This window comes from Pleurodeles waltl, chromosome 1_2 (assembly GCF_031143425.1).
Source record: "Pleurodeles waltl isolate 20211129_DDA chromosome 1_2, aPleWal1.hap1.20221129, whole genome shotgun sequence".
Taxonomy (NCBI): Eukaryota; Metazoa; Chordata; class Amphibia; order Caudata; family Salamandridae; genus Pleurodeles; species Pleurodeles waltl.
The window spans coordinates 1,349,484,359-1,349,505,508 of record NC_090437.1 but is presented as its reverse complement, the minus strand read 5'-3'; the positions used below and the strand labels follow the sequence as shown (position 1 = coordinate 1,349,505,508).

Genomic DNA, 21,150 nt, shown 5'->3' with positions numbered 1-21,150 from the left:
TACACACTTAGAGAAGAGCTCATAAACACACTCACAAAACAATAATAGGACGAGCACAGAAAAACGACAGGGAGGATGAGCGGTGTCACACAGGAAAAATACAGAGAGGATAAGCTGTTTCACACAGGAAAACTATAGAGAGGATGAGCTATTTCATAGACAGGAAAACTACAGAGAGAATGAGTTGTTTAACACAGGAAACATACAGAGAGGATGAGCTGTTTCTCACAGGAAAACTACAGCGAGGATGTGCTGTTTCGCACAAGTAAAATACAGAGCGGATGAGCTGTGTCAAACACAAATACTACAGAAAGGATGAACTGTTTCACACAGGAAAAATACAGGGAGGATTTGCTGTTTCACACAGGAATATTACAGACAGGATGAGCTGTTTCACACAGGAAAAATACAGAAAGGAAGATCTGTTTCATAGAGAGGAAATATACAGAGTGCAAGTTTACTTTTAATAGTTTTTCCAATTTTCCAATAAAGTGACAAAGTCTGGTACCCTACTATTAATATGTTGCTCTATCGTACAGTACAATTGTAGGAGTTATGGTCCCACTTCAAAGAAATAAATGAACTATAAAGAGGAACTAAAAACTCAACAGGACCCCTTCTTCTCTCCTGAAGAAGGTATTCCACGTTTCCCAAAGTTCAGCATTAGCAAAATTAAGATAACCACAGCCTTGTGGCCTAGCCTATAACTGTGGGCCCATATTTATTGGTCATCTTGCTGCACTGCCCTGCATCCCAGGGAAATGGCAGGAATGTGCCGTATCTATGGCATACAGTAGATTCCTGTTCTTTGCCACTGCGCTGGTGCCCTTTTGGCAGCGTAGCGCCAATGCTGGCACCCTTGCACCATGGTGTAAAGATGCCTGTGGTTGCATGCAGGATTGTTTTTGCACAGGAAGAGGCACCTCCCTGCACAAAAACAATCTTGAGAGGCTTTTTCCTCCTTCTATGTGTGCTGCATTCTGCAGCACACATTGAGGAAACAATGAGGAAACATAAACACATTTCTCATTGGTACGCCACTCCCAGGGAGGCGTATCATTTTGACGCATTCCCAGAGCTACAAGTTCTTGTAAATATGGGAATGCATCAAAATCCTTGGATGCTGCATGGGAACACCTGCCGCGATGCGATTTGCGCTGCATTACATTACTCGAGATTTATGAAGCCATGCGGGGCTACACAAGGAGGCCTTGTGCAACTTCATGCACCTCACTTATGGTTTGTGCTGCTCCTGCGCCACATTGCGTGGTGCAGGAGCGATGCAGACAGAGTTAGAAATAGGCCCTTGGTATCGTCAGAGTCCATACTTGAAGTGCAATGTGTACGTCCACTGTGTACGTCTAATGTGAATGTCCACCATGTACATCCAACGCAGCCTTCCAGTGCTCTTCCCCTAGAAAGCGTGCAAAGCTAGGAGAGCCTATAACACATGCACGTGCAGTGGTACCCAAAATCCTTCCAATGCTAGGTGTCACCTATGGCATTGCTAACCTCTTGAGGCTACCACTGTCCTCCATGCCAAGTTAATGACAATTGCTCATTTTCTATCGAAAGTGACTCTATTGCTAATTTCTCCGCCCCTAAGTACTTTCACATCAAGTATCGATCGGTATTGAGATTCCTTTACAACCTCTGGGTATAGCTTGTGGGTTGAAGTCCTAACACCATCACTCTGGGGTCACATATAGTGATGCAGCTCTAGATTTCTTTTCGTGCCCCCAGAATCTCTTTCTCCAAAATACTTATTTTTGTCTAATCTTACCAGGTAAGCAGTAGAGTCTGCCAAACCCTCTCTAGTACTCCAGGGTGGCATATGGGTAGTATAAAGGGCGGGAAGTACCAATCATACAACATATATCATACTTCCTATAGGTACAGCTTTTATGGATCTCTCGTATCAATCAATCAATCAATCATTTGTAAAGCGCACTACTCACCCGTGAGGTTCTCAAGGCGCTAAGCACTTCTGATTCATTAGATGGGATTTTTTTACTCCGATATCTTTTCCAGGGATTCATATGAGATCACTGTGGGTTGAGTTCTGATCTTGTCAGTATAGGGTGACCACAATTTTAAAGCCAAAAGGACGACAATTTTAGTTCAACTGAGTGCACAGAATGACAGCCCTCATCAGCTTAGAATTCCAGAAGAGGCACTAAGGGGCAGATTATGAAAAGTGGCGCTGCACCTAGTGCAGAACCTCTTTTCTTGCGCCCGTTAGCACCCCTCCTACGCCTCCATATGTGTGCTGTATTTAAAGTATGGCCACCATGGCGGTAGTCAGGGTGACTAGCATCATAATTTTTATGCTACTCCTGCAAAGCACCCAGAGGCCCTTTGAAAACATTGGGAGCCTCTTTTTAACACCTGCTCTTACCAGGTGTTAAAAATGCAGATGAAAATGACACCATTTTTTCAGCCCCCCCTAGTGCCTGGAATGCGCCCACATACATTATGCCTGACGCAGGCACAATGTGGCGCAAGGAGTTACAAAGTGGTGCAATGCACGCATTGCGCCACTTTGTAGATATGGTGCAGTGTTTTTGGCCTTCCAACGCCACATTAGCGTAAAAAAAATTATGCTAATGTGGCGTTGGAATGGCGCTAGGCCCTCATAAATTTGAACATAAATAAAATGCAATATTTAAAGCCAGTACTATGCCTGCCAATTAATTTACTTTCTTCTAACAGCTGGTCGCTACCCCAGCTTTTGAAAACATAAAAATGCACCTCTCACCGTTTTGTCGACCCTCTAAAAAAACTGCTACATTTACCAAAATCTGCCGGGACAGCTGGTGAAAAACTGGGACTGTTCCAGCAAGTCTGGGGTGCCTGGTCACCCTACGTCAGTGTGACATATATTCCAGACATAAGGGACCACATTTACAATTCTAAAACTAGGAGAAGTTGTACCAAAGTTGGTGCGCAGCCTTGTGTCAAAAAGAGAAAGAATGTGCCATACCTACTTTTTGGAGCTTCATTTATATTCCAGCTTGTCCCACATTTGTCGCATTGTGTCAACAGATGTGTGAAGCGAAGCATTGGCCAAAATATTATCAAGTACGTAGAGGGTACGTTACTGTTCTTCTAAGCCTAGCTTTGTGCCTCTTACGTCATGTGGCTGCAATGTCACGGTCAGGAGATAGGGCACCCTTGTCGCGTGACCCTGCAAAGACCCCCATCAATTTAGGGTTATCATGACTGTAGGATGTTGTTAGTTTAGCAATACCAGTGTGCTGGCAAACGTTTTATAAGGTCTTTTTCAAAATGGATCAGTCCACCCGGTCAAAGGCCTTTTTTACACCTAGAGATGCCAAAATCACCAAGACGCTTTCCTACACCTTTTCAGCCAGACAGACTCTCCATCCTCTGCTGTCATATGTCTGTCTTTAAAAAAAAAAATCAGGACAGAGGTAGGTGCACCAGAGCTGTGAGATTATCTTCATCTTAATTTGTTAGAATTGTAATGTATAATTTCACCCCTTTGTTGAGGAGGGCTACTGACCTCTATTCTGGACAAGAACTAGAACATTTGCCTGGTTTTAAGATAATTGTAGTAATGGCTTCACCCAGTGATTTTAAAGTTTTCCCAGTGATTCTGAGTTCTGTGGACATACATTTTGTGGGCTTCACATTTAAGGATAGAACCATGTTTACATTAATAATTCAAAGGGTCTGTAGCTACTGTTCCCCTTCTCCTGAGCCAGATACAGAATCTTCCTTCTCCGGCGAGGCCTCTCACCAGGCTCAGACTATCACATTATATCTGCCAGGATATACCACCCCAACCCTTTACACAACTTAACCACCAAAGAAAAATCTCCACATTAACTATTAGAACCGTTATAATCTCAGTTCTTACCCTACAGTAAGTGTGGATCCGTTGCACTTTAGCATCACTTCTGTGAGCTGCTTCAAACATGATGTGGATAAACTATTTCCCATGTTCTCCTCCGTCAGCCCTTGACCCTTTCTCTGTGATCTGTGGTTCTAAGGACTCTGATCATTTCTAGTTGTAAAGTCTGTTGATCCAACCTCAACAATCCGGAAGAGTCCTCATAACCTGGAGACGTTTCTGGAGCCCTACCAAGCGTTGCTTCTCAGTAGACATTTGAGTCATCACTGGCGAGGATCGCTCTCTGCGCATTATCACACCTGACCCCCTCCGCTTTCAAGCTCTTCTCTTCTCTCCTCTCTCCCTCCCCACTGTCTATTGAGAGGTTTATTCACAAGTGGATTGTGCTACCTGTGCGTCACGTTTTGTGACGCACCGGCTGCAAAGGCTGCAGGCCCACATCTACAAGGCCACGCAAAGCCACTTTGCGTGGCTTTCCGTAGACTTGCAGCTATAGAGTAAGGCAACAAAGCGCAAGTTGCTGCATTGCCGTACTTTGCGTCAAACAGGCACTCCATGGGTGTTCCCGTGGGTGTTCCCACACACCACCCATGGATATATACACATTCCCAGATTTACAAGGTTTTGTAAACCTGGGAATGCATCAAAAGGCTATGCCACCCGCAGGGTAGTCTAAGGGTGGCACAACAGGGAGAAATATCTTTATTCCTCCCAGTTTTTCCTTTTTCTATGTGCGCTGCATTTTCTATGTGGGCTGCTAATGCCTCTCAAGATTATTTTTGTGCAGGAAGGTGTACCTTCCTGCACAAGGCAATCATCCCAAAACGCAGGCACCCTTGTACCATGGTGCAAGGGGGCCTGCATTGGCTTTTGGCAGCAATTTGTGAGTCAGTGCAAGGGTAAAGGACGGGAATGCACCGTATCTTGTAGATGTAGCATATTCCTGCCCTTTTGTTTTGACGCAGGGTGATGCTGCAAGAAGACTTGCAGCACTTTCCTGTGCCAAAATGTTGTAAATGAGGTGCTGAGTTCTTTGTCTTCTCTGCAGAGGCTGTTCACTGTTTTCCATCATTCTGGTCTTTGTGGAGTGGTTCGCTAATTCGAATCAGTTTGAGAAGTGAGTTTTTTTTTTCTCCATTTCAAAGAGAAGGCAGATGGGAGATGTCCAACCAATTAAATCTTTCATGAAAGGGAACCTATTGAAATATCTTGAACCAGCGAACACTCAAACCTGTTGACTAAAGTTCTCCCTTCTGAATCTTTCTTCTGAGAACTTCCGCGTTTTCAGGGGAGTAATGCATTTGTACTAGGAAAGTCACAAGCTGACGTAGGAGACTGGCTATCTATATAGTATGCAAAACTAGGCACACTGTGCAGGGTTCCAGGTAACCACACATTGGTTTCTAGAGGCAAAAACGAGACCACCTAATGCTCTAATTTTTTAGGTAGCTTGGCCGAGCAGTTAGGCTAATCTTGGAGAAGTGCAAAGCATTTGTTGTACTCACAGTATCAATCGTGACTCACACACTCAAAGGAATAACTCAAGACAAATTTATAAAAATCCTTCAGATTTTTATATAATTTTTAAGACCAAGATTATTAAAATTGGTTAAGTACTTTTGAAGATACACATTTTTCAAGTTTTAATAAATGCAGCCTTTCTGTGCGTAATTACGCACCTTAGGAATCAATGGAAGGCACCTGTAAAAAATGCATATAAAATCATACAGTTGCTTTACCAAGTTCAGCTTTGGCAGGGTGGTCGCAGTTGCCAGAGGGCACGCTGTGCCCACAGGAGAAGTTCAGGTGGCTCCAGGTTCTGGCGGGAGTAGCATTGGAAAGACTCTTGGAGCTCGTGCAGGGTCACTGCGAGGGACCACTTGCAGGGGCAGGTTTAAAGGTAGTGCCTTGGGGTCTCCTTGTGGTGTCGAGGTTGCAAGGGGCGAGGGTCCGTTGGGGCACAGCTGGTTCCTTGTTGGAGGGTGCAGTGTGGCTGGGTGCAGGGCGAGTTGTTGCTCCAAGGGCTGTGCACGAAGATGCCTCTCTGGTTCAGATGCAGGTCATGGTCGCTTGCAGAGCTACGGAGGTACTCTGGCAGGAGGTCCAGAGTGTTCCTGAAGTCCCTCGACTGCGGCTTCATTCTTGTCCAGTTTCAGCTCAGGGGGAGCTCTTTTTTCTTGGTTCCTGATGTCCACTGACCAGTACTCAGGGTATTGGCATAACTCGGCCACTGGAGGGCGCATTGCCACCAAACATGGCACACTTGTGGGGATAGTCCTGGCGGTCATCAGACTGTGACTTCCGATTTGGGAGATTTCGGCCGGTCAGGAAAGTGACCGTCAACTTCTTGTTGGTTCTTAGTTTGTTGCAGAGTGGTGCCTCTGCTCAGAAGAGAGATTTTGGGCAATTTGTGAAGCCTGGAGGTCCACTGGGTTTCTTTGGGTCAGTCTAGTGTCCAGCTCCTCCACAGCGGTGACATTTGGGTCCTTGGTGCAGCAGGCAGTGTTTGGCACCTTTTCTTGATGCAGCAGGTTCACAGTTCCCTGGGTGCTTGGTCCCTTCGAATCTGATTTCTTGGTCTAGGAATGCCCACTAACTAAAACATTTTAGGGGTAACCTGGTAGTTTCCAATATGATACTTACCTTAGGGTGGCTAAACCCACTATAGTGACCACTTCCTTTGGGAAGGGTCACTTCCCTAAACGTTTTTGGCTATTTTCCTCCATCCAAGAGGGTCCACCTCGCAGGTAACACCTTAGGGGTAGTGCATGCCAGGTGAGACCACTCCCTTTACCCTTTATGTGGTTTCCCGCCTTTGCTCCCTCCAAAAGTGGGGGTTTGCAAAGGGGGAGGCCATCTGCTGCTAGCAGCAGGCCTGGGGGTCGAGTTTCAAGGGTGGTAGCCCTTTGAAGCTCACTGCCAGGGCAGTGCACATTCCTGAGGGAGGGGGTGTTAGCTCCTCCACCCAGGAAGGGCTTTGCTTCACAAACCAGAGAGACAGGGCTCTCCCCCAAGGTTTGTATATTGGCTGTCTGGATGTGGCAGGCTCGCTGGAACCAGTCAGCAACCATGTCAGGATAGTTAGCTTTTTCAGGGGCCACCTCTAAGGTTACCCCTGGGTATGTTTTATGATAACTCCAGTACTGGTACCAGTTTGGATTTATTATTCTGAGTTGTTTGATACCAAGCAACCCTGGGTTTAGAGTAGCCATTATGTAGCTGGAAAACTCGTATTGACAAGTGTCCAGCACATATATTAAAATGGCTGCTCTGTTCACTCACTATGTCCCAGGTTTGGCAAGGACACCGTGGGGGCATATTGCTCATGCAATTATGCCCTCACATATAGTATGGTGCAACCTGCCTTAGTGCTGTAAGGTCTGCCAGTGGGGTGTCTTAACCATAGTAAATGCAGTGTGTGGTGTACAGGGTCCACAGGGGGTGTGCCATGTCGATTTTGTGTTTTAGGTTTGCCCCAGTGCAGTCAGCCTGCAATCTCAGTGCTGGGTGCATCTGGATGCATGGCCTTAGAGGGTGGCACAATAAGTGCTGCTGCCCTCAGGGGCTTACCCTTAATACCCCATGCCCGGGTGTAGGAGGCTGGCCTGGTTTGTAGTGGTACCAAGAGGTACTTACACTCTGCACCAGGCCCAGGCATCACTTATTAGTGTATAGGGTGTCTAGCAGCTTAGGCTGATAGATAATGGTAGCTTAGCAGAGCAGCTTAGGCTGAACTAGGAGACGTGTAAAGCTCCTACTATACCACTGGCGCCATATGCACAATATCATAAGAAAACACAATACACAGATATACTAAAAATAAAGGTACTTTATTTTTATGACAATATGCCAAAGTATCTCAGTGAGTACCCTCAGTATGAGGATAGCAAATATACACAAGATATAGGTACACAATACCAAAAATATGCAGTAATAGCAATAGAAAACAGTGCAAGCAATGTATAGTCACAATAGGTCGAAATGAGAGCACATAGGTACAGGGGCAACACAAACCATATACTCTAGAAGTGGAATGTGAACCACAAATGGACCCCAAACCTATGTGACCTTGTAGAGGGTCGCTGGGACTGTAAGAAAACAGTGAGCGTTAGAAAAATATCCCACCCCAAGACCCTGAAAAGTGGGTGCAAAGTGCACCTAAGTTCCCCAGAGAGCACAGAAGTCGTGATAGGGGAATTCTGCAAGGAAGACCAATACCAGCAATGCAACAACGATGGATTTCCAGACAAGAGTACCTGTGGAACAAGGGGACCAAGTCCAAAAGTCACGATCAAGTCGGGAGTGGGCAGATGCCCAGGAAATGCCAGCTGTGGGTGCAAAGAAGTTGCCACTGGATGGTAGAAGCTGTGGATTCTGCAAGAACGAAGAGGACTAGGAACTTTCCCTTTGGAGGACGGATGTCACACGTCGTGAAGAAGCTTGCAGAGGTGTTTCCGTGCAGAAAGACCGCAAACAAGCCTTGCTAGCTGCAAGGGTCGCGGTTAGGGTTTTTGAATGCTGCTGTGGCCCAGGAGGGACCAGGATGTCGCCAATTGTGTGAGGAGACAGAGGGGGCGTCCAGCAAGACAAAGAGCCCACTCAGAAGCAAGCAGCACCCGCAGAACTGCCGGAACAGGTACTACAAAGTGGAGTGAACCGAGCTCACCCGAAGTCACAAAGGAAGGTCCCACGACGCCGGAGGACAACTCAGGAGGTCGTGCATTGCAGGTTAGAGTGTCGGGACCCAGGCTTGGCTGTGCACAAGGGAAATCCTGGAAGAGTGCACAGGAGCCGGAGCAGCTGCAAATCACGCAGTACCCAGCAATGCAGTCTAGCGTGGGGAGGCAAGGACTTACCTCCACCAAACTTGGACTGAAGAGTCACTGGACTGTGGGAGTCACTTGGACGGAGATGCTGAGTTCAAGGGACCTCGCTCGTCATGCTGAGAGGAGACCCAGAGGACCGGTGATGCAGTCTTTTGGTGCCTGCGGTTGCAGGAGGAAGATTCCATCGACCCACGGGAGATTTCTTTGGAGCTTCTAGTGCAGAGAGGAGGCAGACTACCCCCACAGCATGCACCACCAGGAAAACAGTCGAGAAGGCGGCAGGATCAGCGTTACAGAGTTGCAGTAGTCGTCTTTGCTACTTTGTTGTGGTTTTGCAGGCTTCCAGCGCGGTCAGCAGTCGATTCCGTGGCAGAAGGTGAAGAGAGAGATGCAGAGGAACTCTGATGAGCTCTTGCATTCGTTATCTAACGAATTCCCCAAAGCGGAGACCCTAAATAGCCAGAAAAGAGGGTTTGCCTACTTAGGAGAGAGGATAGGCTAGCAACACCTGAAGGAGCCTATCAGAAGGAGTCTCTGACGTCACCTGCTGGCCCTGGCCACTCAGAGCAGTCCAGTGTGCCAGCAGCACCTCTGTTTCCAAGATGGCAGAGGTCTGGAGCACACTGGAGGAGCTCTGGGCACCTCCCAGGGGAGGTGCAGGTCAGGGGAGTGGTCACTCCCCTTTCCTTTGTCCAGTTTCGCGCCAGAGCAGGGCCGAGGGGTCCCTGAACTGGTGTAGACTGGCTTATGCAGAAATGGGCACCATCTGTGCCCATGAAAGCATTTCCAGAGGCTGGGGGAGGCTACTCCTCCCCTGCCTTAACACCTTTTTCCAAAGGGAGAGTGTGTAACACCCTCTCTCTGAGGAAGTCCTTTGTTCTGCCATCCTGGGCCAAGCCTGGCTGGACCCCAGGAGGGCAGAAACCTGTCTGAGGGGTTGGCAGCAGCAGCAGCTGCAGTGAAACCCCTGAAAAGGCAGTTTGGCAGTACCAGGGTCTATGCTACAGACCCGTGGGATCATGGGATTGTGCCAACAATGCCAGGATGGCATAGAGGGGGCAATTCCATGATCTTAGACATGTTACATGGCCATATTCGGAGTTACCATTGTGAAGCAACACATAGGTATTGACCTATGTGTAGTGCACGCGTGTAATGGTGTCCCCGCACTCACAAAGTCCGGGGAATTTGCCCTGAACAATGTGGGGGCACCTTGGTTAGTGCAGGGTGCCCACACACTAAGTAACATGGCACCTAACCTTTACCAGGTAAAGGTTAGACATATAGGTGACTTATAAGTTACTTAAGTGCAGTGAAAATGGCTGTGAAATAATGTGTGCATTATTTCACTCAGGCTGCAGTGGCAGGCCTGTGTAAGAATTGTCAGAGCTCCCTATGGGTGGTAAAAGAAATGCTGGAGCCCATAGGGATCTCCTGGAACCCCAATACCCTGGGTACCTCAGTACCATATACTAGGGGATTATAAGGGTGTTGCAGTATGCCAATGTAAATTGGTGAAATTGGTCACTAGCCTGTTAGTGACAATTTGTACAGAGAGAGCATAACCACTCAGGTTCTGGTTAGCAGAGCCTCAGTGAGACAGTTAGGCACCACACAGGGAACACATACATATAGGCCACAACCTTATGAGCACTGGGGTCCTGACTAGCAGGGTCCCAGTGACACATAAAAAACATACTGAAAACATATGGTTTTCACTATGAGCACTGGGCCCTGGCTAGCAGGATCCCAATGAGACAGTGAAAACACCCTGACATACACTCACAAACAGGCCAACAGTGGGGGTAACAAGGCTAGAAAAAGGCTACTTTCTCACACAACCCCCCCAAACGAAGGACAATAAGGCTAACCTTGGCCAGTTGAGACTTTATTGTCTAAGTGGTGATAAGTAGAGAGTAGCTCTGCAATAGACTGGTTACTCCCTTTATCATCCACTATATGGTTACTTCCCTGTGGGGATGTAAACCACCCTGTTTGAAGTTTTTTAGCTAAGCAACAATGTGAAGATGTATTTTCAGAGTTTCTATCAGTACGTTTTAGTTTAGAGTAATTATCCACTGAGGGATGCTGTCTCAGTAAAGCCATAGCTGGGCAAAAACTTTGTCCATATGGCTGGAAGAGAGAACAGGGATGCTGTTTCTCTTTATTTGGAGCAGGGCAGGGATGCTGTCCTATGAGCTCCACACTAGGGCAGGGATGCTGTCCTAAGTGTTGTGAGGTAGTGCAGGGTTTCTGGACTAAAGTTTCTCTGGGAGGGTTGGAGGGATGCTCCATGTTAACTAAAATGGTGCTATTTTTCTCACCAATGTTAGTTAACCCACAGAGAGGTACTTCCACCTCAGGGAGTACAGTTTTGCCAACTGATGATTCCCTTGGAACAGGTGCCACCCCAGGAGAGGTTTCTTCCACCACATGAATGGTATCCTGAATGGTAGGGTGGTTAGGGGATACTGTGATACCCTTTCTACCTGTTATTGGAGAGGGATCCTGAGTTTTCAGGCCTTCTCTCCTTTGCTTTTTCATTTCAGTAGAAATGAGAGGGAACAATTCCTCTGGGATGCCCAGCATGGCTGCATGGGCATAAAAATCTACATCAGCCCAACCTGAGGCCTCTAGGTCATTACCTAAGAGACAGTCTACAGGTAAGCTAGGTGATACTACCACCTGCTTAGGGCCAGTAACTCCACCCCAACTAAACTGAATTATAGCTAAGGGAAGAAACTTAGTGGAGTTATGGACATCAATAATCTTATACTGTTGTCCAATGATGTGTTGTTCAGGATGCACTAGGTTTTCAGTCACCAAAGTGATACTGGCACCAGTGTCCCTGTAGGCCAAGGCCTCACCACCATTTATTGAAACTGTCTGCCTGTACTTATTCATTGTAAGGGGACAAGCAGCCAGTGTGGCAAGGCCAATGCCACTAGGTGTGACAGAAACTGTCTTGGGACTGACTACCCCAGTTTCTATGATGGACCCATAAGTGAACCCAACTACACCCTTTGCTTGACTGATGCCAGAAGTCCCACCACTAGTACCACTACTGCTAGGGGCACTAGAGCTTGATGTATTAGTGGTGGTAGGCTCAGGGGGTTTACCTGGACAGGACTTATCCCCTGGCCTATGGCCTCTGTTTTTACACACAAAGCACCAAGGCTTTTTAATGTGTGTGGGTTGAGAAGAAGAGGAAGAATTTGTTTTATCCCCACCCTCTGAAGAGTGTTTAAGATTTGAAGAAGGATCTTTGGTTTTACCCTTATCCCCATGCTTATCTTGAGACTTTTCACCATCTTTCTTCTTATTGCCATCTTTGTCACCCCCTGTATGAACTTTTCTGTTCACCCTTGTTCTGACCCATTTGACTGCCTTCTTTCCCAATTCTTGGGGAGAGGTCAGATCAGAGTCCACCAAGTACTGGTGCAACAAATCAGACACACAATTATTAACACACAATTATTAAGAATATGCTCTCTCAGGATCAAGTTATACAGGCTTTCATAATCAGTACCTTTACTGCCATGTAACCACCCCTCCAAGGCCTTCACTGAATGGTCAATAAAATCAACCCAGTCTTGTGAAGACTCCTTTTTGGTCTCTCTGAACTTCATCCTGTACTGTTCAGTGGTTAAGCCATAACCATCCAGGAGTGCATTCTTAAGAACTGTAAAATTATTGGCATCACTTTCTTTCACAGTAAGGAGCCTATCCCTACCCTTTCCACTAAATGATAGCCATAGGATAGCAGCCCACTGCCTTTGAGGGACGTCCTGTACAACGCAGGCCCTCTCAAGTGCAGCAAACCACTTGTTAATGTCATCCCCCTCCTTATAAGGGGGAACTATCTTGTGCAGATTCCTGGAATCATGCTCTTTTGCAGGATTACTATGGGGAATACTGCTGCTGCCACCATGGGTTTCTAAACCCAATTTCTGTCTTTCTCTCTCCACTTCTAAGCACTGTCTATCCAAATCCAGCTGTTGCTTCTTGAGCTTCAGTCTGGTTTATTCCACTCTCAATCTATTGAGCTCCCTTTCTAACAATCTGTCATCAGGGTGGGTGGGAGGGACATGCCTTGAAACAGAGGTATTGTGAGAATAAACAGAAGGAGACCTATCCCTTACAGAAGGCATCCTAACAGCTTGGTTAACAGAAACATCACTTCTACTGTGGTGAGAATGAATGCTCTTGCTATGATGTGAGACAACACTATCTGTATGGTGTGACTCTACATCAGTACCAACTATGCTAGGCTGTCTAGTAATGGGCAGGCTAGGAAGTTTCTTTCCTGAATCTTTTTCTAGGAGAGTCCCTGGATCAGATTGGGAACCATTAGCTACTTTTTCAACAGATGGGGCCCTTCTGGCCTTATCTTGTTCTTTAAGCATGTTAACCAATAATTCCAAAGAAGGATTCTTACATACACTTAAACCTCTATCTATGCAGAGACTCCTTGCCTCTTTCCAGCTAAGGTTATCATAAGCAAGTTTGGACAGATCAACAGTTTGGCCTGTGCCAGACATTTTAGACAGTGTTTAAGTGATAGAAAAAGAGAGAAAAAGTTTTTCAGAACTTTTAGAAAGACAGAAAAAAACTTTTAAAACTTTTTAAGAACTTTTAGAAAGTTTAGAGGTACTTTTCAGCACTTAGAAAAGAGTGAAAAGAGGGAATGCAAAACTTTTTGGTTAGCTGTACATACACTGAACTTGTTTTGTATATTTTTCTCTTATGAAAAGTACAGTGACAAAAGTGGTAAGTAGTTGCAAAGTACTTATCCCACCGCTGCACAACCAATGTAGGAGGCTGGACTGGCTTGTAGTGAGTACCAAGGGGTACTTACACCTTGCACCAGGCCCAGGTATCCCTTATTAGTGTATAGAGTGTCTAGCAGCTTATTGTAGGAGGCTGGACTGGCTTGTAGTGAGTACCAAGGGGTACTTGCACCTTGCACCAGGCCCAGTTATCCCTTATTAGTGTATAGGGTGTCTAGCAGCATAGGCTGATAGATAATGGTAGCTTAGCAGAGCAGCTTAGGCTGAACTAGGAGACGTGTGAAGCTCCTACAGTACCACTAATGTCACTTGCACAATATCATAAGAAAACACAATACACAGTTATACTAAAAATAAAGGTACTTTATTTTTATGACAATATGCCAAAGTATCTTAGAGTGTACCCTCAGTGAGAGGATAGCAAATATACACAAGTTATATGTACACAATACCAAAAATATGCAGTATAGTCTTAGAAACAGTGCAAACAATGTATAGTTACAATAGGATGCAATGGGGACACATAGGGATAGGGGCAACACAAACCATATACTCCAAAAGTGGAATGCGAACCACAAATGGACCCCAAACCTATGTGACCTTGTAGAGGGTCGCTGGGACTATTAGAAAATAGTGAGGGTTAGAAAAATAGCCCACCCCAAGACCCTGAAAAGTGAGTGCAAAGTGCACTAAAGTTCCCCAAAGGACAAAGAAGTCGTGATAGGGGAATAATGCAGGAAAGACACAAACCAACAATGCAACAACGATGGATTTCCAATCTAGGGTACCTGTGGAACAAGGGGACCAAGTCAAAAAGTCACAAGCAAGTCGGAGATGGGCAGATGCCCAGGAAATGCCAGCTGTGGGTGCAAAGAAGCTGCTACTGGACAGTAGAAGCTTAGGTTTCTACAGGAACGACAAGGGCTCGAGACTTCACCTTTGGAGGACGGATCCCTCACGCCGTGGAGAGTCGTGCAGAAGTGTTTTCCCGCCGAAAGATCACCAACAAGCCTTGCTAGCTGCAAATCATGCGGTAAGCGTTTTTGGATGCTGCTATGGCCCAGGAGGGACCAGGATGTCGCAAATTGAGTCAGGAGAGAGAGGGGACGTCAAGGAAGACAAGGAGCCCTCTCAGCAGCAGGTAGCTCCCGGAGAAGTGCCAGAAACCCCCATTTTTCACTGTATATATGTTGTTTTAGTTGTATGTGTCACTGGGACCCTGTTCTCCAGGGCCCCAGTGCTCATAAGTGTGCCTGAATGTGTTACCTGTGTAGTGACTAACTGTCTCACTGAGGCTCTGCTAATCAGAACCTCAGTGGTTATGCTCTCTCATTTCTTTCAAATTGTCACTAACAGGCTAGTGACCAATTTTACCAATTTACATTGGCTTACTGGAACACCCTTATAATTCCCTAGTATATGGTACTGAGGTACCCAGGGTATTGGGGTTCCAGGAGATCCCTATGGGCTGCAGCATTTCTTTTGCCACCCATAGGGAGCTCTGACAATTCTTACACAGGCCTGCCACTGCAGCCTGAGTGAAATAATGTCCACGTTATTTCACAGCCATTTTACACTGCACTTAAGTAACTTATAAGTCACCTATATGTCTAACCTTTACCTGGTAAAGGTTAGGTGCAAAGTTACTTAGTGTGAGGGCACCCTGCCACTAGCCAAGGTGCCCCCACATTGTTCAGGGCCAATTCCCTGAACTTTGTGAGTGCGGGGACACCATTACATGCGTGCACTACATATATGTCACTACCTATACGTAGCTTCACAATGGTAACTCCGAATATGGCCATGTAACATGTCTAAGATCATGGAATTGCCCCCTCTATGCCATCCTGGCATTGTTGGCACAATTCCATGATCCCAGTGGTCTGTAGCACAGACCCTGGTACTGCCAAACTGCCTTTTCTGGGGTTTCACTGCAGCTGCTGCTGCTGCCAACCCCTCAGACAGGTTTCTGCCCCCCTGGGGTCAAGCCAGGCTTGTCCCAGGATGGCAGAACAAAGGACTTCCTCTGAGAGAGGGTGTTACACCCTCTCCCTTTGGAAAATGGTGTGAAGGCAGGGGAGGAGTAGCCTCCCCCAGCCTCTGGAAATGCTTTCTTGGGCACAGATGTGCCCAATTCTGCATAAGCCAGTCTACACCCGTTCAGGGGACCCCTTAGCCCTGCTCTGGCGTGAAACTGGACAAAGGAAAGGGGAGTGACCACTCCCCTGACCTGCACCTCCCCTGGGAGGTGTCCAGAGCTCCTCCAGTGTGCTCCAGACCTCTGCCATCTTGGAAACAGAGGTGCTGCTGGCACACTGGACTGCTCTGAGTGGCCAGTGCCACCAGGTGACGTCAGAGACTCCTTCTGATAGGCTCCTTCAGGTGTTAGTAGCCTATCCTCTCTCCTAAGTAGCCAAACCCTCTTTTCTGGCTATTTAGGGTCTCTGTCTCTGGGGAAACTTTAGATAACGAATGCAAGAGCTCATCAGAGTTCCTCTGCATCTCTCTCTTCACCTTCTGCCAAGGAATCGACTGCTGACCGCGCTGGAAGCCTGCAACACTGCAACAAAGTAGCAAAGACGACTACTGCAACTCTGTAACGCTGATCCTGCCGCCTTCTCAACTGTTTTCCTGGTGGTGCATGCTGTGGGGGTAGTCTGCCTCCTCTCTGCACTAGAAGCTCCGAAGAAATCTCCCGTGGGTCGACGGAATCTTCCCCCTGCAACCGCAGGCACCAAAAAGCTGCATTACCGGTCCCTTGGGTCTCCTCTCAGCACGACGAGCGAGGTCCCTCGAATCCAGCAACTCTGTCCAAGTGACCCCCACAGTCCCGTGACTCTTCAGTCCAAGTTTGGTGGAGGTAAGTCCTTGCCTCACCTCGCTAGACTGCATTGCTGGGAACCGCGACTTTTGCAGCTACTCCAGCCCCTGTGCACTTCCGGCGGAAATCCTTTTTGCACAGCCAAGCCTGGGTCCACGGCACTCTAACCTGCATTACACGACTTTCTAAGTTGGTCTACGGCGATGTGGGACTCCTTTGTGTAACTTCGGGTGAGCACCGTTTCACGTATCCTCGTAGTGCCTGTTTCTGGCACTTCTCCGGGTGCTACCTGCTGCTGAGAGGGCTCCTTGTCTTGCTCGACGTCCCCTCTCTCTCCTGGTCCAATTTGCGACCTCCTGGTCCCTCCTGGGCCACAGCAGCGTCCAAAAACGCTAACCGCGCGATTTGCAGCTAGCAAGGCTTGTTGGCGTTCTTTCGGCAGGAAAACACTTTTGCACGACTCTCCACGGCGAGAGGGATCCGTCCACCAAAGGGGAAGCCTCTAGCCCTTTTCGTTCCTGCAGAAACCTCAGCTTCTTCTGTCCAGTAGAAGCTTCTTTGCATCCACAGCTGGCATTTCCTGGGCATATGCCCATCTCCAACTTGCTTGTGACTTTTCGACTTGGTCCCCTTGTTCCACAGGTACCCTAGATTGGAAATCCGCAGTTGTTGCATTGTTGGTTTATGTCTTTCCTGCATTATTCCTCTATCACAACTTCTTTGTCTTTGGGGGAACTTTAGTGCACTTTGCACTCACTTTTCAGGGTCTTGGGGAGGGCTAATTTTCTAACTCTCACTATTTTCTAATAGTCCCAGCGACCCTCTACAAGGTCACATAGGTTTGGGGTCCATTCGTGGTTCGCATTCCACTTTTGGAGTATATGGTTTGTGTTGCCCCTATCCCTATGTGTCCCCATTGCATCCTATTGTAACTATACATTGTTTGCACTGTTTTCTAAGACTATACTGCATATTTTTGGTATTGTGTACATTTAACTTGTGTATATTTGCTATCCTCTCACTGAGGGTACACTCTAAGATACTTTGGCATATTGTCATAAAAATAAAGTACCTTTATTTTTAGTATAACTGTGTATTGTGTTTTCTTATGATATTGTGCAAGTGACACTTGTGGTACTGTAGTAGCTTCACACGTCTCCTAGTTCAGCCTAAGCTGCTCTGCTAAGCTACCATTATCTATCAGCCTATGCTGCTATACACCCTATACACTAATAAGGGATAACTGGGCCTGGTGCAAGGTGTAAGTACCCCTAGGTACTCACTACAAGCCAGTCCAGCCTCCTACAACCGGTCCTCTGGGTCCCCTCTCAGCACGACGAGCGTGGTCCCTGGAACTCAGCAACTCTGTCCAAGTGACTCCCACAGTCCAGTGACTCTTCAGTCCAAGTTTGGTGGAGGTAAGTCCTTGCCTCCCCACGCTAGACTGCATTGCTGGGTACAGCGTGATTTGCAGCTGCTCCGGCTCATGTGCACTCTTCCAGGATTTCCTTTGTGCACAGCCAAGCCTGGGTCCCCGACACTCTAACCTGCAGTGCACGACCTCCTGAGTTGTCCTCCGGCGTCGTGGGACCTTCTTTTGTGACTTCGGGTGAGCTCCGGTTCACTCTCCTTCGTAGTGCCTGTTCTGGCACTCTGCGGGTGATGCTTGCTTCTGAGTGGACTCTTTATCTTGCTGGACGCCCCCTCTGTCTCCTCACGCATATGGTGTCATCCTGGTCCCTCCTGGGCCACAGCAGCATCCAAAAACCCTAACCGCGACCCTTGCAGCTAGCAAGGCTTGTTTGCAGTCTTTCTGTACGGAAACACCTCTGCAAGCTTCTTCACGACGTGGGACATCCATCCTCCAAAGGGGAAGTTCCTAGTCCTCTTCGTTCTTGCAGAATCCACAGCTTCTACCATCCAGTGGCAGCTTCTTTGCACCCACAGCTGGCATTTCCTGGGCATCTGCCCACTCCCGACTTGATCGTGACTCTTGGACTTGGTCCCCTTGTTCCACACGTAATCTCGTCAGGAAATCCATTGTTGTTGCATTGCTGGTGTTGGTCTTCCTTGCAGAATTCCCCTATCACTACATCTGTGCTCTTTGAGGAACTTAGGTGCACTTTGCACCCACTTTTCAGGGTCTTGGGGTGGGCTATTTTTCTAACCCTCACTGTTTCCTTACAGTCCCAGCGACCCTCTACAAGGTCACATAGGTTTGGGGTCCATTCGTGGTTCGCATTCCACTTCTAGAGTATATGGTTTGTGTTGCCCCTGTACCTATGTGCTCTCATTGCAACCTATTGTGACTATACATTGCTTGCATAGTTTTCTATTGCTATTACTGCATATTTTTGGTATTCTGTACATATATCTTGTGTATATTTGCTATCCTCATACTAAGGGTACTCACTGAGATACTTTTGGCATATTGTCATAAAATGTATATCTGTGTATTGTGTTTTCTTATGTTATTGTGCATATGACACCCGTGGTATAGTAGGAGCTTACACGCCTCCTAGTTCAGCCTAAGCTGCTCTGCTAAGCTACCTTTTCTATCAGCCTAAGCTGCTAGACACCTCTTCTACACTAATAAGGGATAACTGGACCTGGTGCAGAGTGTAAGTACCCCTGGGTACCACTACAAACCAGGCCAGCCCCCTACAGTTCCACCATGGAAATAGGTCCACAGGTGCCTTAACGCCTGCCCTGACCCAGGCATTAAATAATGGTGCAAAGCAAGCTTTGGAACATTATTTGACCCCTCCTCCCCCCCGTGCGTGATTTTAGCATGGGGGGATAAATTAGGGCGCTAGGGCCATAGAGTAATTTTTTTCATGGGAACGCCTACTTCGCATCTCATTGACGCAAAGTAGGTTTCCACGTCCAAAAAATGACTTTAACTCCATAAATGTGGTGATAGACGGGTCTAGCGCCAAAGTATAAATATGGAGTTCGTTTTTCACCTAATTTGAGTTAAAAAAATGACGCAAATTCATTGCAAAACATGTATAAACATGCCCCTAGGTGTGAGAGGCTCTATCAGGGGAAAGAGTGGCTGTCAGAGTGTCTGTTTGGGTGTAAGAGTGCATACATCAGTGTTTTAGTGGGTGCGTAAGTATGTGCGTGGGTCTGTGAATGGGTGCATCAGGATGTCAGTGGGTGTGTGAGTGGGTGTGTGATGGTCTAAGTGGGTGTGTGGGTGGGTGCATAACTATGTTAGTGGGTCTGAGTGGGTGCTTGAGGGTCTGACTGTGGCTGTTAGTGAGTGCATGAAGGTCTGAGTGGGTCTGTGAGTGGATGCGCTAGTGCCTGAGTGGGTCTGTGAGTGGATGCGTGAATGTCTGAGTGGGTCTGTGAGTGGATGCGTGAGTGGGTCTGTGAGTGGATGCATTAGTGTCTGAGTGGGTCTGTGAGTGGATGCGTGAGTGTCTGAGTGGGTGTGCAAATTGTTTGAAAGAGAGACAGCGAGAGCGAAAGAAAGTGAGAGGGAGAGAGATAGAGTTTTTTAGTCTTTGATGTCTGATATACTTAGATATTTGTTTCCAATTTAAAATAAAAAAAATATATATTTTTTTTAATATATATGATCATTTAATTTTTTTTTAGAAATGAGTCAAGCTGGACTCGAACCCCCATAGCTCAGTATGGAGGTCTCTGACCTTCACACTGAGCTATGAGTTTTTCAAATTTGTATTTTTTTAGCCCTTTATGGTATATCTAGGACCATAAGGGAGTCCTTTAAAACATTTTTAAATAAAATCCTTTTTACGGGCTACCTGGAACTGCAGGGAAAGCCTTAAGGTGTCCCCCGCGGTGCAATTGCTTCAGCAAGCACGGAGCTGCTTTGACAGGGACCCCCCCCTTTCTTTTTTTGCATATTTGCCCTGGGGTGGTGGTCCCCAGGGCAGTGGGGGGGGCACAAAGCCCCCCTGCATATTTTATTAGGAAAGCCCTGGGGAGGTGGCGGTCCCCAGGGCAGCGGGGTGCTGTGGTCCCCCCACATATGTATCCTCACCCCTTATATGTTTTTACACTGTTTTTTCCCACCCTCAGGCCATGCGAGAATCAAAATGGTGGCTGTAACTTTTCTGTCATGTTGCAGCCGGCCAATCAGGGCCTTGCTTTCCCTCCAAATCCACGCAGGATCCGAGGAGAATCTGACGAGGATTGAAGGTGGATCTGCGTCACTAAATATACAAATTTCTTTTCATTTAATAACTAGAAAACTACTGAAAAGATGTATGCCAAATCACAAAAAGGTCGCTTTCTGGACCAAGAGCTAGCTTTCATCCAAATGTAAATCCCTCCAGTGGTTCGGCTTCTATTCCTATTAAAAATCCCTGTGGAAATTAACATGGAGAAAACATGTTTTGGGACCCCCCCCTTTTTCTCTGCCCCCACTTGATGGATCACCCCGGCATTTTCCGGACAACAGCTAATCGCTGAGTCATTAGAAGTTCCAGACTAATTTCATCAATCACAAGTAGCTTTCATTATAGAAACTTTGTCCTGTACACGCAGCCAGGCCAACACTGGGTCTGGCTCCTATGGCAGAGTAGAGGACCAGCTGTGTGAACCACAGAGCACTACACTGCCACCCTTTTCTTACTGATGTATATATACTCTCACATTCCCTACATGGCCTATTCTGCAGCTGTGTAAACTCTTAAAACAGAAATGTTTTCAATACGCCTTTTAAAAATGCCATAAAAGCCTCTCCCGACTTCATGTCCATCAAGGACATGGATTCTGCGAGGGAGGGCCTCTTTTTTTTGCATGGGTAGCACCCACCTTTTGCCTGATGTTGACATAGCCTAGATATTGTAGTGCCCA

General features: G+C 47.0%; 1 protein-coding gene across 2 annotated transcripts in view; it reads right to left on the bottom strand.

The window, feature by feature from the left end:
- The window catches only part of LOC138252733 (NACHT, LRR and PYD domains-containing protein 3-like), a 451,062-nt gene that overhangs the window by 120,209 nt on the left and 309,703 nt on the right, over positions 1 to 21,150 (bottom strand). The window lies entirely within an intron of this gene.